General features: G+C 36.7%; 1 long non-coding RNA gene across 1 annotated transcript in view; it reads left to right on the forward strand.

The window, feature by feature from the left end:
* The first annotated feature begins 557 nt into the window (after positions 1-557).
* Positions 558-15,911, forward strand: part of LOC148679633 (uncharacterized) — a 114,782-nt gene continuing 99,428 nt past the window's right edge. The window contains exon 1 of the long non-coding RNA XR_015944899.1: positions 558-781. This is a non-coding gene — a long non-coding RNA (uncharacterized LOC148679633). The remainder of the gene's footprint in view (positions 782-15,911) is intronic.

Consider the following 15,911-nt stretch of genomic DNA (forward strand, 5'->3'; position numbering starts at 1 on the left):
TGGGGGCAGCGTATATTTGAGAGCTTGCAAGCAGTTTTGTGCATAAACAGAGGAAACCGGCGGTTGAGAAAAGAGATTCGCTCGCATTACATGAATGCACTCTCGACTTTTAATACTGCGCTTACGACATTTGTCTGTGAAATAACACCATATGAGCGTACGTTCATCTTGCAAATATACTGTCTTCTGCCACTTTCATTTATTTGCTGCTTTTCCACTGCTGTGAACTGGGCTGAGCCAATAGCCTTGGACCACGAGCTCAGAGGCTGAAATCATTCCGCGTTCAAAGTAAAAAGTTCCAGTAGCCAGGGGTATATTAATGATAACACACCCGTATGTTCACTAACCGCGAAAAGGAAATAGAACTTACTTGCAGGATTTTTTATTTGTTAATTGTTAACCTGTGGGTAAAAAAAAAATTGTTGTAATGCAAGCGTTACTGAACATCTACTGAGTACAATATTACTGAAAATGTGTTAGTAATGGCTTACACTACTGCGTTACAGGAAAAAGTAATACATTTAATTTATGGCTGTAACGATACACGATATGAAATCGAAATCGCGAAACTCCGATCTACGATCCTGTGTCACGGTGTGATAAGGGAGAATCACGACACACCCCGTGACTACCTTTCCAATAACGTCACGCGTGCCTGCAAAAGTTGAGCTTATTGAAGAAGAACGTGAAGAAACACTTTTTTTCGCTCGACATTACGAGCACTGCTCTGTTTAAGCCTTCGCAATATGCGTTTAGCCGGGAGAGCTCGCCGGAGCTCTTAGTAAGGAACCGTCTGAATGTGTCAGGAATATCAAAAGCAAAACCAACGTAACCCCTCTAGACAACAGACAACGGCAGAAACATTGCCAATGCTGTCAAATCGGCCAGATTTTCACCGCTACACTGTAAAAAATCCAACTTGCAAATTGCTAACTCAAATCAAAATTGTAAGTTGGGTGGACATATTTTGAGCTCAGTGTTGAGTTTACTTTTAAAAATGAGTTAACTGAAGGTTTAAAACTGGTTTGTTCAATGAAAGTAAATACTTAAGTTGAGCAGACTTTACATCTTGAGTTCTTCACTGGATCATCTACTTCCCGTCTTTGCACATGCTCAGTCTGTCTTCGGTAGCCATTTTGCACGAGGTGTCCTCTCACCAGCAGCAGCTGCCATCTCCTGATTCAGGTAAGCTTTGTTTTAGCTTTATTATCAAAATTAATCTAAATAGCGTGCAAATCTAAAGTAAAATGTAATGTTATGTTCCCAAAAAACTAAGTTACATCGTGTGAAGATCATTTCTGACAAGCTCGGGCTAACAAGCTAGCCACCTGTAAAGTTTGCTTCATTTGAAGGACTGTTTAACGTTAATTTGCTTCTTAAACTGGAGGGAAATGTAGTGAAATATTGTTGTTGCAAACAGACATATCTGAGCGGCCGGCCACCACTGTATTGTTAACCCTGTTGTGTCTGTATTAAAACAGCAATGCGATAACATTAAAACCACTTCAAAATAATATTTAGCATACCATATTAAATATACAGTCACTAGTAGTGTACATATAGTATTCCAGGAGCTTGTGGTTTTTATGATTATTTATTTGGCATACATTAACCATTTATGAGTTAAGTAACATGTATGTATGTATTATTTAAATCTTCTCTTTTTATGTTTGCAATATTTATTTTATATTGTGCTTTTTAAAAACATCAGTTTAATTTATGAAAACAATTTGACCTGCAATGTTACATTTTTATTTACTTTTTTATAGGTTTGGAATGCAGTGTAAGTTTTGTAAATTTGTAAACAGTAGCTGAGAAGTTACACTACAGACTACATCGCTATCAAGGACCATCCTGGCAGCAGCCTTGTTTGTTCGCAGACTGCTTCTGTCTTCTTTAAAGACTGTAGGTGCATTAAAATCACATTTGACATTAGCACATTAACAGTCTGCTGCAGTTACTGACTATTTGATTTTTTTAACCTCCTGTAGCTGATGTCCGAAAACAGTGGCCTGCATGTTTTTGGGAGTTTAGGCAAGTTTGCATTTGAGATTATTTATTTCAAAATGTATAACCCTTGTTCACAATTCATACTATTCATTTTTTTATGGTCTGTTTGTAGGTCTATGCTGAGTTTTACAGGATTACTCAAACCAACCTCAAAGATACCTTCTCTTTTTCGGATGAATACGCTATCAAGTTTTATGGATCATGTGGTGGGCGATATGGAGAGATAATCAGGACCGCCCTGGACCAACTGGACAATCAAGTTATTATTTTGCATTCAATCATATCACTGATTAAAGGGGGGCATATTAAACTTTATGGAGTTTACCATGGAGTTTCTCTTTTTGTGTGCAATATTGGAATTCATGCAGGTAATTAATCTTTGAAGTTACAAAACAGTTTGTTCCCTAAAAGAAAAGTTTGTAGCACTGTTTTCACCTCTGTAAAGGATGCTACATTTTCATCACTTAGTCTTTAGTAGAACAACCATGACTGAGTCCGGCTGACCAGGGAGTGAAAACAGGTGCTGCAACAATAATTATAAAGCAAATTTCATTTTTAATAATTAAAACATGTTGGGAATTTCTGATCAAAATGACTAACCTGTGAATAACCATAATTAATGCCCTTCAATTGTAAAGTGGTGCCATTTGGTTTAATGTGACAATAGCTGATGACCTATGGCAAGCCGTTTTAACTTTTATTCTATAGCCCATACTAGTATCTATTTTCTTGTTACTAGTACTTATATTTTAGATACTAGTATCTTTTCCATTAAGTACTAGTACTTATTTATTAGATACTAGTACTTATTTATTAGTTACTAGTACTTATTTATTAGTTGCTAGTACTTATTTATTAGATACTAGTACTTATTAAATAGATACTAGTTCTTATTTATTAGTTACTAGTACTTATTTATTAGATACTAGTACTTATTTATTAGTTACTAGTACTTATTTATTAGTTGCTAGTACTTATTTATTAGATACTAGTACTTATTAAATAGATACTAGTTCTTATTTATTAGTTACTAGTACTTATTTATTAGATACTAGTACTTATTTATTAGTTACTAGTACTTATTAGTTGCTAGTACTTATTTATTAGATACTAGTACTTATTAAATAGATACTAGTTCTTATTTATTAGTTACTAGTACTTATTTATTAGATACTAGTACTTATTTATTAGTTACTAGTACTTATTAGTTGCTAGTACTTATTTATTAGATACTAGTACTTATTAAATAGATACTAATTCTTATTTATTAGTTACTAGTACTTATTTTAATAGTGACTAGTAACTATTCTGTTGTTACTCGTAATGAATTAAAAATTTTCCCATTCATTTTTATGGGATCTCTAATTGAGATATCAACTATTCAGTTTTGACTAGTATGTATTCCAGCTGTGACTAGTGCATATTTTTATCTACTAGTAGTTAATCATTAGGTACTAGTACCTATTACTGAGATGCTACTACCTAATTAATAGATACTAGTACTTATGTATTAGATACTAGTCCTTATTCATTAGGTACTAGTATCTATTTAATAGATACTAGTACTTATTTATTAGATACTAGTACTTATTAAATAGCTTACTAATGTTTATTCATGTAGAGTTGATGCTTAACGGATAATCAATTCACTATTTGCTAATGCTTAATAAATGATTCATTATTATAAAAGTGTTACCTGAAATGTTTTATAAATAGAAGGTATTTAAATGACTGTGTTACTGACATTACTACCTTCAGTTTCCAAATTAAGTTGCTTTGCCTTTGCTTTTTTTACCTTGCTTTTTGGAGATGTTTGTGATTTAGCAGTAAAAATTGTTTTTCATCCTCTTTTTGTGTTTCTTTTTACTGCAGGACACAGAGCCAGAAGATATTTGCACAATAGAGATGGAGATGGACATCCTTAGCACTGTTGAAGATGATGTTGCCACTCATCAGACCAACCTAAATGTAAGGTGCCTGTCTGTGGTTCTGGAAGAGCAAATCGTGCTGGAAAAGATCTTCCGACAGCTGTTGTTCTCCTCTTTGGTTTGATTAATTTCCTTATTATGAACTACCCCAAAGAACTGAAACACATCTTTGAAACTATTCAGAAAGTGTTTATTGGCCTTGATCCTCAGTGCTCAGCAAGAGTCCAGTATTTCAAAAACATAATGCATTTGTTTGTACACTGAAATTGTGTTACTCTTGGTGTTGTCACGAAACTTAAATTCAGTTTTGATTTTACATTTTCAAATTTTAAAAACATCCATTTCCCACCAATTGATAGATTGGCTGTTGTGTTCAAGCGCTCAACATAAATGACTGTGATTGGCTGAGAAGTTCACCATTTCACTGCTCTTCACTGATGTTCATGGAGTGCAAACACACACACACACACACACACACAAACTGGAGTGTTTCAAAACGTCGCATAGTCGATCCATCAGCGTAACACTTGTGTCAGCTTATACACAGACCAGTTGATCAATGTGAAATTCTTAAGTGTCCCTGTATCTGCACTCAGTAAACAGCAGTGAGTTTGGTGAACTGATGATCTTCACGCCCAATCAGTCTTTTCTGTTGAGCATGTGAACACAATGGCAATGTAACAGTGTTTAAAACATGGTCAACAACGCTCAAATGTTAGCAGGAAATGGACGTTTTTAAAATTATAGAACTGATGGGTAACAAAATTAAAATATCGTGACAAAACTAATTACTCTTGCACTTTGAAAAAAATGTTGATAGTGCAAGCATTTTAAATATTACTTTTGCTTAACTTATATATATATATATATATATATATATATATATATATATATATATATATATATATCGAGCACTTAAAATGCAATATAGGATTTGAGGATTTACCTTTTTGTTGCCTCTTTTTCTTCTCTGGACTGCAGTACATTTCATTTGGACAGAAAGCTGTTTGCAGAATTGTCAATAAATATATTCTTTGATATTGTGTTTTATAGTGTGTTTTGTAATCTCTTAACTTCATACTTAGAGTCATACAGGTATTTGTTTGAGAAGCGCAGATATAAGATTTCCATAAAATTATGAATTAAAAGATAAAGATTAAATCAACTTAAAAAATTAAGGCAACCAGCTGCACAGCTTTGAGTTAACTGAACTTCTGTTAAGTTGTGCCAACTCATTTATTACAGTTTACTCAACCCCTGTTTAATTTTAGGCAAACTCATAATGACAAGTTAGATGAACTTAGGCTTGAAAGTTGTCATGACTTAAACCAGCCATTTCAGTCAACTTAAAAAATAATTTGGCACAACTTCAACCACTGAAGTTGAGTAAACTCAAAATTTCTTTGCAGCCGGTTGCTTTAGAATTTTAAGTTTACTCAACTTTTTATTTTTTACAGTGTACCATGCTTTGCTCACACTGTTAATGTGGCTGCGCAGAGAGGGATGGGCGTTCACCAGATGCCCCGACTCCGCAGAGTAAGGAAAGTTGTCACGTTTTTTCCTGCAATGTTGACATGATGGTGTTTCTGAAGAATTTTCAACTCCCTTAAATCAAACGAGTTTGGCATTCTTGAGAGAAATAAGTTGTTTATTTGTTTAATGTTTACTTGACTTGTGGTTTGCAGCACAGGCATTAAGCCTCAGTGTGAAACAGTAGCCAAAAGGTAAGTGAATTATAACAGGCCAAACTTTTCTGTAACCGTGCTGTGCGCTTTCTGTTTGAAACTTTGGAAGTGCTGACTGACAGGTGCGCGATGCTTGAGGTCAGGAAACACAACGAAGCTTTCAGTTAAGATGAACACAGTTTCTATAGTTATACTTTATTTAGAGATAAAGGTATATGGCTCTGCATATAATCACTCTATCTTGCTGGAGTTTATAGCCGTTTCGCTTTACTTCAGGACGCATTAATGCCGCTCTGAAGGTCTAATCGCTGTTTTAAGTTATCCAGAGCTGTATGAATGTACAAATCTTGAATATCACAATAGTATTAAATATTACAATTGTAACAACACAGACAGCAACAATTTTGCACAATCTATACCCAGCTGATTCAGTCGTTTCATAAGAGGACCGCGCCTCTTTTTTCCTTGTCAACATAAAGGCAGTGAGGTGCGCCTTGTTTTCGGCCCCTTGTTCAACTGCAAGGCATACTTAATTTGCGGGACGATAACGTATAACCCGTGCCTACAGACACATTTGCCAATAAATGCATATTTTCCTTGAAGCGACCAATTTAAGGAAGTCAGCTATTTTTATTTGACGGAAAAAAAAAACATATGATTGGAAAAAAAACTGCCTATGCCGGTTTTTAAAAAGAATCAGTCAGTATTTTCGTTTTGTAATATAAATTAATTATTTAAGTGAAAATTATTTAGGGCAGTCCTATTTATTTTGTTCATTTTATTTAGATTATTCTGCTCTTCTGTGCTAAACACTGCAGGGGTCCGTTCTTCGTACCTCGCTTAAATGATCTAAGATGATTTGGCAGATCCTGGATCTTTTAATCTTGATAACTGATCTCTCGCTAATTTGGTTCTTCAAACAAGTTCGCGAATCAGATTAGAATGTCTGGATGAACTGATCTGAGATCGCTGCGTGTGTTGTTAAGGACAGATCTATCGATCCTCGAAATCATGATCAGCAATGCAACGATTGGCTGACGGCACAGCAGCGTAATGACATCATCTGATTAATATTCAATTATCCATGCAAAATTGAACAAAATTACATCAAATTAGCAGTAAACGGCTTGTTAAATATGACACGCAGTAAATTCACATTTGTTGTGAGCTGCAGGCTTTACACTTTCATTTGTCAAGACAAGAGTATTCATCATGTATTTCAATGCAAATCAATGTATTTAGTTCTACATTTAGAAAAGATTTTTTTTATTATAGTACAGTTTTTTAATCGGTGTAAAGAATAACTGGTTGTTTCCAAAAGCATTTTGATATTGGTAAAGGCTTCTGCAACTTTTGTGAAGCATCAAATCACTGGCATATTAACTGTCAAAACATGTTTATGACTGCATAAATATATTATTGCTTTTAAAAAAAGTCACATATTGTGCATTTCTATTATACACAATTTGTACTAAAGCGATCTAAAAAGTTCATATAAATAAGTTTTCTCTTTGCACCACCAGGTGGCAGTCTTTGTATTTTCATTTCGAGGGTGCAGATTGCGTACATACTTTCTGTATTATCTTTGCTTGAACTAAGCCGATCTAATCCTGTTTATATGATTTGAACCTGCTCCCGATCAGGTTTGACCTAGCAGATCTGTTGCCATGACAACAACTCTCGGATTAGCTTTGAAGAACGAAACGATCCAGGGGTCCGTTCTTCGTACGTGGATTACTCAGTTAGCTGGATTTGGATATTGACGATTTGACACGATCCAGGATCGTTTCGTTCTTCAAAGCTGATCCGAGAGTTGTTGTCATGGCAACAGATCTGCTAGGTCAAACCTGATCGGGAGCAGGTTCAAATCATATAAACAGGATTAGATCGGCTCAGTTCAAGCAAAGATAATACAGAAAGTATGTACCGAGTTCTGATATTTTCTTACAGTAAAAGTTATATACACTTGGGAAAATAGTAGTTTTTAACTATATATATAAAGTTATAGTCATTAATAAAAAAAAAATAAAGTTTTACATATTAATAAAACGTATGCAATCTGCACCCGCAAAATGAAAGTACAAAGACTGCCACCTGGTGGTGCAAAGAGAAAACTTATTGATATGAACTTTTTAGATCGCTTTAGTACAAATTGTGTATAATAGAAATGCACAATATGTGACTTTTTTTTAAAAGCAATAATATATTTATGCAGTCATAAACATGTTTTGACAGTTAATATGCCAGTGATTTGATGCTTCACAAAAGTTGCAGACGCCTTTACCAATATCAAAATGCTTTTGGAAACAACCAGTTATTCTTTACACCGATTAAAAAACTGTACTATAATAAAGAAAATCTTTTCTAAATGTAGAACTAAATACATTGATTTGCATTGAAATACATGATGAATACTCTTGTCTTGACAAATGAAAGTGTAAAGCCTGCAGCTCACAACAAATGTGAAGTTACTGCGTGTCATATTTTACAAGCCGTTTACTGCTAATTTGATGTAATTTTGCTCACATGGATAATTGAATATTAATCAGATGATGTCATTACGCTGCTGTGCCGTCAGCCAATCGTTGCATTGCTGATCATGATTTCGAGGATCGATAGATCTGTCCTTAACAACACACGCAGCGATCTCAGATCAGTTCATCCAGACATTCTAATCTGATTCGCGAACTTGTTTGAAGAACCAAATAAGCGAGAGGTCAGTTATCAAGATTAAAAGATCCAGGATCTTCCAAATCATCTTAGATCATTTAAGCGAGGTACGAAGAACGGACCCCTGGATCGCGTCAAATCGTCAACATCCAAATCCAGCTAACTGAGTAATCCACGTACGAAGAACGGACCCCAGATTTCGCTGGTAAACATTCACACACAAACATTCACACTCATTGAACTACATATCTGCCATGTTATTGACTACAACACCCAGTCATGCCACACACACACAACCTGTTCCAGATCCACTCTGATTGCACTCTCACAGCTGAAGCCACTCACACAATGATTGTTTGGACTATTTATACCCCTTTGTTCCACACACATGTTGCCGAGTCTTGTTTATCTGTAAGGTGACATTACAACGCGTTTTCCCTGTCTTGTTAACTTGTGTACTGACCGTTAGCCTTGTTAGCCTCTTTGTCTTTGCCTGCCGCCTGCCTTTCTGACCTCTAGCCTGTTTTGGACTGCGACTCTGGATTGCCCTCATACATCTGTTTGCCGTTATTGACCACTGCTTGCCTTATTGTGAATAAACCTGCATATTAGATCCTACCTTCTGTTGTCAGTGTCACTCCCCGTCGCTACAGTTGTTCAGTTCTGTTATTAATATGCTAGAATGTAAAAATAAATCAGTATTTTAAAATGCAATATTTAATGTGTCAGACAAAAATAGACACGTCAATTTGTTTAATATAAAATTAATAGTAATCTGACCAGTTAACCGTTAATAACCGATTAATGAGCGGCGGTTGTCGGTTAGCAAAATTAACCAAAATGAGCATCCCTAGTAGCCATTTAATTTACTTTTTCTATGTAAGAGAACTTGATTGAAAAAGAATTTTCAACATGCTTGAACCATCTACACAATGGAGTTTAGTTCTGTTTGGTTTTTCAACAGTATTTAATTACAAAGAAAACAAAAGTGATTTAGCTTTGGCTATTTATTTATTTTATATATGGCTTTTTATATTGTTAATAATTTGCACAGTTAATATTGTTCTTTGATGTTCAGTTTATAAAGATTTTTCAAATGTTATTTAATAAAAAAAAGTTTTACAAATCTTTTTTTCCCACCCCCTACAAAAAAAAGAAAAAAAAGAAATCATGATACGAACTGAATCGTGGGTCAAAAATCATGATACGAACCGAATCGTGGGTTTGGTGTATCGTTACAGCCCTACTTTCATTATCTTGTAATCTGCATTTATTCTTACCTGATTATCCCAGTGACTACCATATGAATCGCTTAGTAATTTATTTGTTCCCAAACCCCTCCTTAGCGCGAAGCTAAGCTGCGCTGATTGGACCGATGACAGCCTGTTGCAATTGGTCGATACTGACTGCTTTCAGCGCGAGACAGAGTGAAATGCCCAGCAGCTAATCAACAATATAAAATCAGTCACAGTTCATACACGCTTCATAGTGTAAGGGGAGGATTTTGGCTGCCTGTGGGTAAATGTAAATACATGTAAACTATTTTGGTGAGGAGATCTCCTAGCTTGTCACACTCTGCTCTTTTCACACACACACGCACACACGCACACACAAACATTGCCCTACTCCTCGGAGGAAACACGCACACACACACATTACCTCCTTCTCAGACGACACCACACACACACACACACACACACACACACACACACATACATTACCCTTCTTGGAGGAGGACACCGCACACATACACACATTACCCTCCTCCACAGAGGTCTGTAAACAAAGCGTTTTTAATGTGACTTTACACGTGATATGTGAATATAGCGAGTTAACCTGACACAGTACACGCGGTCATAAGTAACAAATCACAACTAAATACATTTGCAAGCTAGAGTAAATGAGGCAACAACTTTAATCGCACGTACTTACACTTGAGAAATGGAGGAAGAAAATGATCCAGGTTCTGACATAGTCCATCAGTAGTCTTTAATGATCCTTCCTTTAACAAACGGCTGATGAAGTATTCTTTGTAGCATGTAGTTTCCAGAAGCACTCAAACTGCTCAAGGCTGGTCTATAATGCTGAGGTTTTATCTTTGGGTAGAGACTCAATAACATCCATCTGCACATTGCGACTTCATTTGACTGGCGTGTTTGTGTGTGTGTGTGTGTGTGTGTGTGTGTGTGTGTATATATATATATATATATATATATAAATATATATATATATATATATATATATATATATATATATATATATATATATATGTGTGTGTGTGTGTGTGTGTATGTATGTGTATGTTAATAAATAAATTTTAAAAAATTGTCATCTGTTTATAGCCTAATTTTAGCTTTTCAATTTTTGCATTTGCATTTACCATGCAAAAGTGCTAAAAGTTGTATTTTTGTGTAAGGATTATTCAATTGGACAAAACGAGCAAGTGTAAGGAACTGTGTTTGAACACAGAGCTTTTTATTTGCAATCTTCAAAAACTCTATGGTAATATTCTATGGGGATTTTAAGGAGGGAACCAGTTTAATGCAAGCATTGACTGAATTTTATGTTGGCGCTACGAGCGTTGTATCTCCTCGATGGTGAGTTACATTTTCAAACGTCACCTAGACTGCAAATATAGACTAAGCACAGCTCTTCAAGCAATGTGCTGTCATTTTTTAATGTTTCTTTTTTTGTATTTGTACCACCCGAGCAGCACTTGCCCCGACTCACCTAGAAGAGAGACCCGGGTATGTAGACTGCTGCTTTTCTGTCTGAAATCAGTTGGACATTTTTCCAGAAATTAGTCACTTTTTCCCAATTAATTGTGTTCCCTTAACTAACAGACTTACTCGTGGTGAGTGTTCTGTTTCAGTGAGTGTTCTGTTTACTATTTGGGAGTAAATTTTCTCCCTTTTTATTATGAGTAAACTTTTAGAAGAGTCTATTTTATTTTCATAAAGAGCATACTGTAGGTTAAAAAACTATTTCAAAAAAGGTAGAATAGTTTGTGAAAATACTTTATAATATCATAAAATACCATATTAATAAAAAATTTGAAAGCGCAAGGGCACAAATTTGAAAGAAAATGTGTCTGTTTTTGACACTTCCAGAAAATCAGCTTTTTTTTTCTAACCACCCCAGTGATGTCAGATTGGGGAATTTTTTTGTCAGGTGCGCACTGTTTACATTGAAGCAAAGTAAGTCGCTAGAATTGAATAAGTGGCTAGTTTTGGTGTAATTTATCATTTTCACTGTATATTATTGCGTTTATGGGGCTGTACAAACTCCAGCGTGTCAGCATATCAAGTCCACAAGTTTCCCGTTGCTATTTTGGTTCATTTGTGTTCATAAAATGGGACGAATGCGACAAGACCGAAAGTTGAAAAAACCATGTGTTAACATTCTGAAGCTGTATTTCCTCAAATGTTGGTTCAACACACTGAGATCTAAAATAGGACGAAGAGAGATGTTATTCTTTGGAACTAGGAAATAACGAGACTGAAACCATTGAAACGCGGGGGTCTGTATCCCCTGGTTATTGTTTGAATTATCCATTCGGGTGCTGACACAAACTGCCAGGCTGTTGCCACCTGATTCGCGAGTCCCTTTAGTGCAATGAGTCCCTTTAGCGGACAAACTAGGGGTCAACACATGGGCCGAAGCCTTTATTTGAGTGAGGGGAATCAAATTTAAATGGTGTGGTGACACTGCTTGAACACTTTTCCTCACAACGGACCCCTTGAACCTGGCCACTTGCGTTTCAGATCTGAGGGATGCGAAACCACAACTAACCTGGTTGAAAGATATGTCCTCCTGAAGACACAAAAAGGAGCAATAGTAATCCAACCGAGCTGTAGAGTTACAGAGTCAGCGAGAAGCGAATGTTAACTGAGGAATAGCAGCGCGTGCAGAATGATTTAGATAAAGGGGTGGTTCCTTACCAGCTATTGGGCCCGTGCTTCTGTCTGTCAAGCCAGCCTTGGTGCAATTGGATGCTTCTGCAGAGGTCAGGCACGGATGCCTTCCCAAAGGTGGATGTGTCACGAAATACAGGGAGACCCAATTGCAAGTAAAATATATTTATTGACTCAGACAGAATGACAGAAGGAAGAACGCAGGAAGATGATGAGTGAGTCAAGCGAGCAGCAGGAAATGTATTAATCGAACGGGGAGCACTGAAGAACAAGATCAGAGAGCCGCCAACAGATAAGGTACAAGAGTCCAAACACAGAGCTCTCCCCGCGACACACGACCAGAACTCAGCGACCGGAACCTGACAAGACACAGACAAACAGACGTGAAGAAAACGAACTGACACTGAGACAGAAACGCTGAACATATATAGGCGCGGTAATGCGCTGCACCTGTGGTCCGCTGATTACAGCTGAGCGGTGCTGCGCACGGCAAGGCTGGTGACAGCGACACGTGACCACCCAGCTGATAAGGTAAACACAACTGACAGCAACGCGACTCTTAACACAGACACAGAGACACCCAACACACACACTCATACACGCATATACGTAAACGCATAACGCACCACACCGCGCACACACACACATACATACACACACGCAGACACATCATAGAAGAACAGACAGATCCACAATCGTGACAGGATGTCGAACACGGAATAATGAAAGAGAACATGTTTTTATAGTACATTTTTCCAGATTGAGGAAAATGGTTTTCCTATATATATTCATTTTTTAAGATTTATAGCACAGTAACACAATGGTGGTGATGTTATGTCATAGTTATGTCATTTCATTACATCATTTATATGGTTTTCATCACTATTTTAAACACAAATGGAACAGGTTTTTCAGAGGCGAGGAAAATGGTTTCCCTCTATATATATTTATTTTTTTAGGATTTAAAGTATAGTACAACAATGGTTGTGATATTGCTTAAGTTGTAATTATATCTAGCTATTTCATTTACAGAACATTTATACTGAAAACACAAATTATGTATATAAAAAGAATTTGTCTTTTAAGTATACAAATATCCACAATTGTTGTTTAATTTAATAAAAAAAACTTTATCAGTTAAATAAAGTTTGCAGTCCTTTAAAAAGCACTAAATTGCTTAAATGATCTATTATTACAAATAAAAAAAGCATGCACCTGATAATGTCCAGCAAACACCTGAAAGTCTTTAACCCATCAAGATTTTTTTTTCTATAAAATGTATTTAGTTTTAACACTTTGACTCAATGTCTTTCAACACATTCTTCTGATGTACTGCATACTATTTGAAATTCATTCTCCTGGCATCTATAAGTAAGGCCACATGTAAGTGTCAGCTTTTTAATCATTTAATACTGCTAATGTAAGCAGTGTAAATAAAATTATATTATGGTTTTAATCCCAGAATGGACACAACTCAGTTGGATTTTATTAAATTATAAATGTCAAGGTATGTATCCTCCTGGCATTTCAAACGTAGAGAAATATGTCATTTGACGGCATGCACACCAATATGTTGTCCATGGTAAGACTTTGTACAGTTTATTGTTTATGTTCTTCATTACTGTGCTTAAACGTATTGGGCTTGGGACACTTACTGGTGCACTTCAACCAAAATGTATAGGGTATTATACATGTTTTTTTTTTTTTTTTTAAGCTATTTGTGTTTTTGTAATAGATGGAGTACTGTTTTATATCCGTCATAAGGGCACTGCAAAACAGCTTTCAGTAAAAAATGTGAAGGGTGCTGCAGAGGCAGACTGCATTTTCAGAGAATTTCATCCCAGTAAAGCCGGAGGTGACAGTGGCAAAGAAAAAAAACACACAAGCAATTTCCAGCAGGTACTACGGGCCTGGAATGAGTGTTGATGTCGAAAAGTGGGTATGTTGCTGATAATCTTCAATATAAAAATTGTAATTTAACCGTGGTAGTTTCTACAAAAAGCAATGGAATAATTAATTCATTTATGCTCTCTGTAGATCAAACAGTGTTCTGCCTGCCAGATCAATAGACCTATCAAACTCCAGGAGGAGTATACTCCAATAGTTGTATTAAATTATATTATATTATATTATATTATATCATATTATATTATATTATTCCTTTTTGTCTTGGCTTTTTTTTTTGTCCCTTCATTAATCTGGGGTCGCCACAGCGGAATAACCGCCAACTTATCCAGCATATGTTTTTGTGCAGCGTATGCCCTTCCAGCCGCAACCCATCTCTGGGAAACATCCACACACACTCATCCACACTCATACACTACGGACAATTTAGCCTACCCAATTCACCTGTACCGCATGTCTTTGGACTGTGGGGGAAACCGGAGCACCCAGAAAAAAACCCACACGAAAGCAGGGAGAACATGCAAACTCCACTCAGAAACGCCAACTGACCCAGCCGAGGCTCAAAAAAGCGACCTTCTTGCTGTGAGGCGACAGCACTACCTACTGTGTCACTGCGTTGTCTTTATATTATATTATGTTATATTAAATAATATTATTTTATATTATATTTGATATTCTATCCCTCTGTATATCTTTATTCTGTGTAGGTGAATGAACCATGGGATTTGGTTGGGGTGCATTTGATTGGGAAGCTGTCAATGACATCTAAAGGGCACCAATACATGTGTGTGCTTATTGACTATTTTACAAAATGGGTGCAAGCATATCTCCTTACCTCAAAATCTGCAGAGGAGGTCTCCTTGTGCATTGTCAAAACATTTAATATATTTGGTGCACCAGTGAGAATCCTTACAGATCAAGGAAGGGAATTTGTCAATCAGGTCTAAATGGTAACTTGCTCAACATTTGAACATTTTGTGAAGTTTTTAAACTAATTTCGAGAGGAGCACGTGATATAATTGTCTGCAGCTGGCCACCTATATACACTCATTAGTTAGCCAATCAGATCTATCCTAACTCACCATAAGTAGCCTAGCTAGATATTACTCCCTTATCTTCGTTTTCCGAAGAAGCAAACGACAGGTCCGCTCTAGCTCCTCCAAAAGTTACTCACGGACAAACCGGATCCTCCACATCTCCTACTATTCATCAACTACAATACCACACCACCATTACTACCATCGTCAGCAACTACAAAATGACAAAAACAACAACAACATCGACGGCGGCGGAGATCACAACAGCATCAGCGCAGCCACAGACAAGAAAGAAAGCTCTGCGCTCCCTGAAACACCAGCCCTGTCTTAACAACACCCAGCCCAGCATGAAAGTCAGCTCGAGACCGAGGCTCCAACAAGAGGCCGTAGGCCTATCCACTCCAGCCAGATCACAATGCAATCCCCAGTTCCGCTACGTACCTTCTCCAGCATCATCATGCCTCTCTCATATCCAACAACGACTGTCACTGAACTCCTCCAAACTCCTAGACGCTGGGACCACAATTCAAAGCTGCTGCATTAAACCCAAAAGACTTGCGAATTCACGTCTTCACCGCCCCCCCCCCAGGACATAACACGCTCCTGCCACACCCCCTATCCCCAACAGACAATATACCCGCAATCACTCCGCCTCCCTGGGGCATCAATGAAAGGATTAAAAAGCAATATTGGATTTGGACATATTGCAGCAATCATTAATTCTAAACACGATTAAACTAATCTCCCGGACAATAAAGCAAC

This window comes from Danio rerio, chromosome 11 (genome assembly GCF_052040795.2).
Source record: "Danio rerio strain M-AB ecotype USA chromosome 11, GRCz13ab, whole genome shotgun sequence".
In the NCBI taxonomy this organism is placed as follows: Eukaryota; Metazoa; Chordata; class Actinopteri; order Cypriniformes; family Danionidae; genus Danio; species Danio rerio.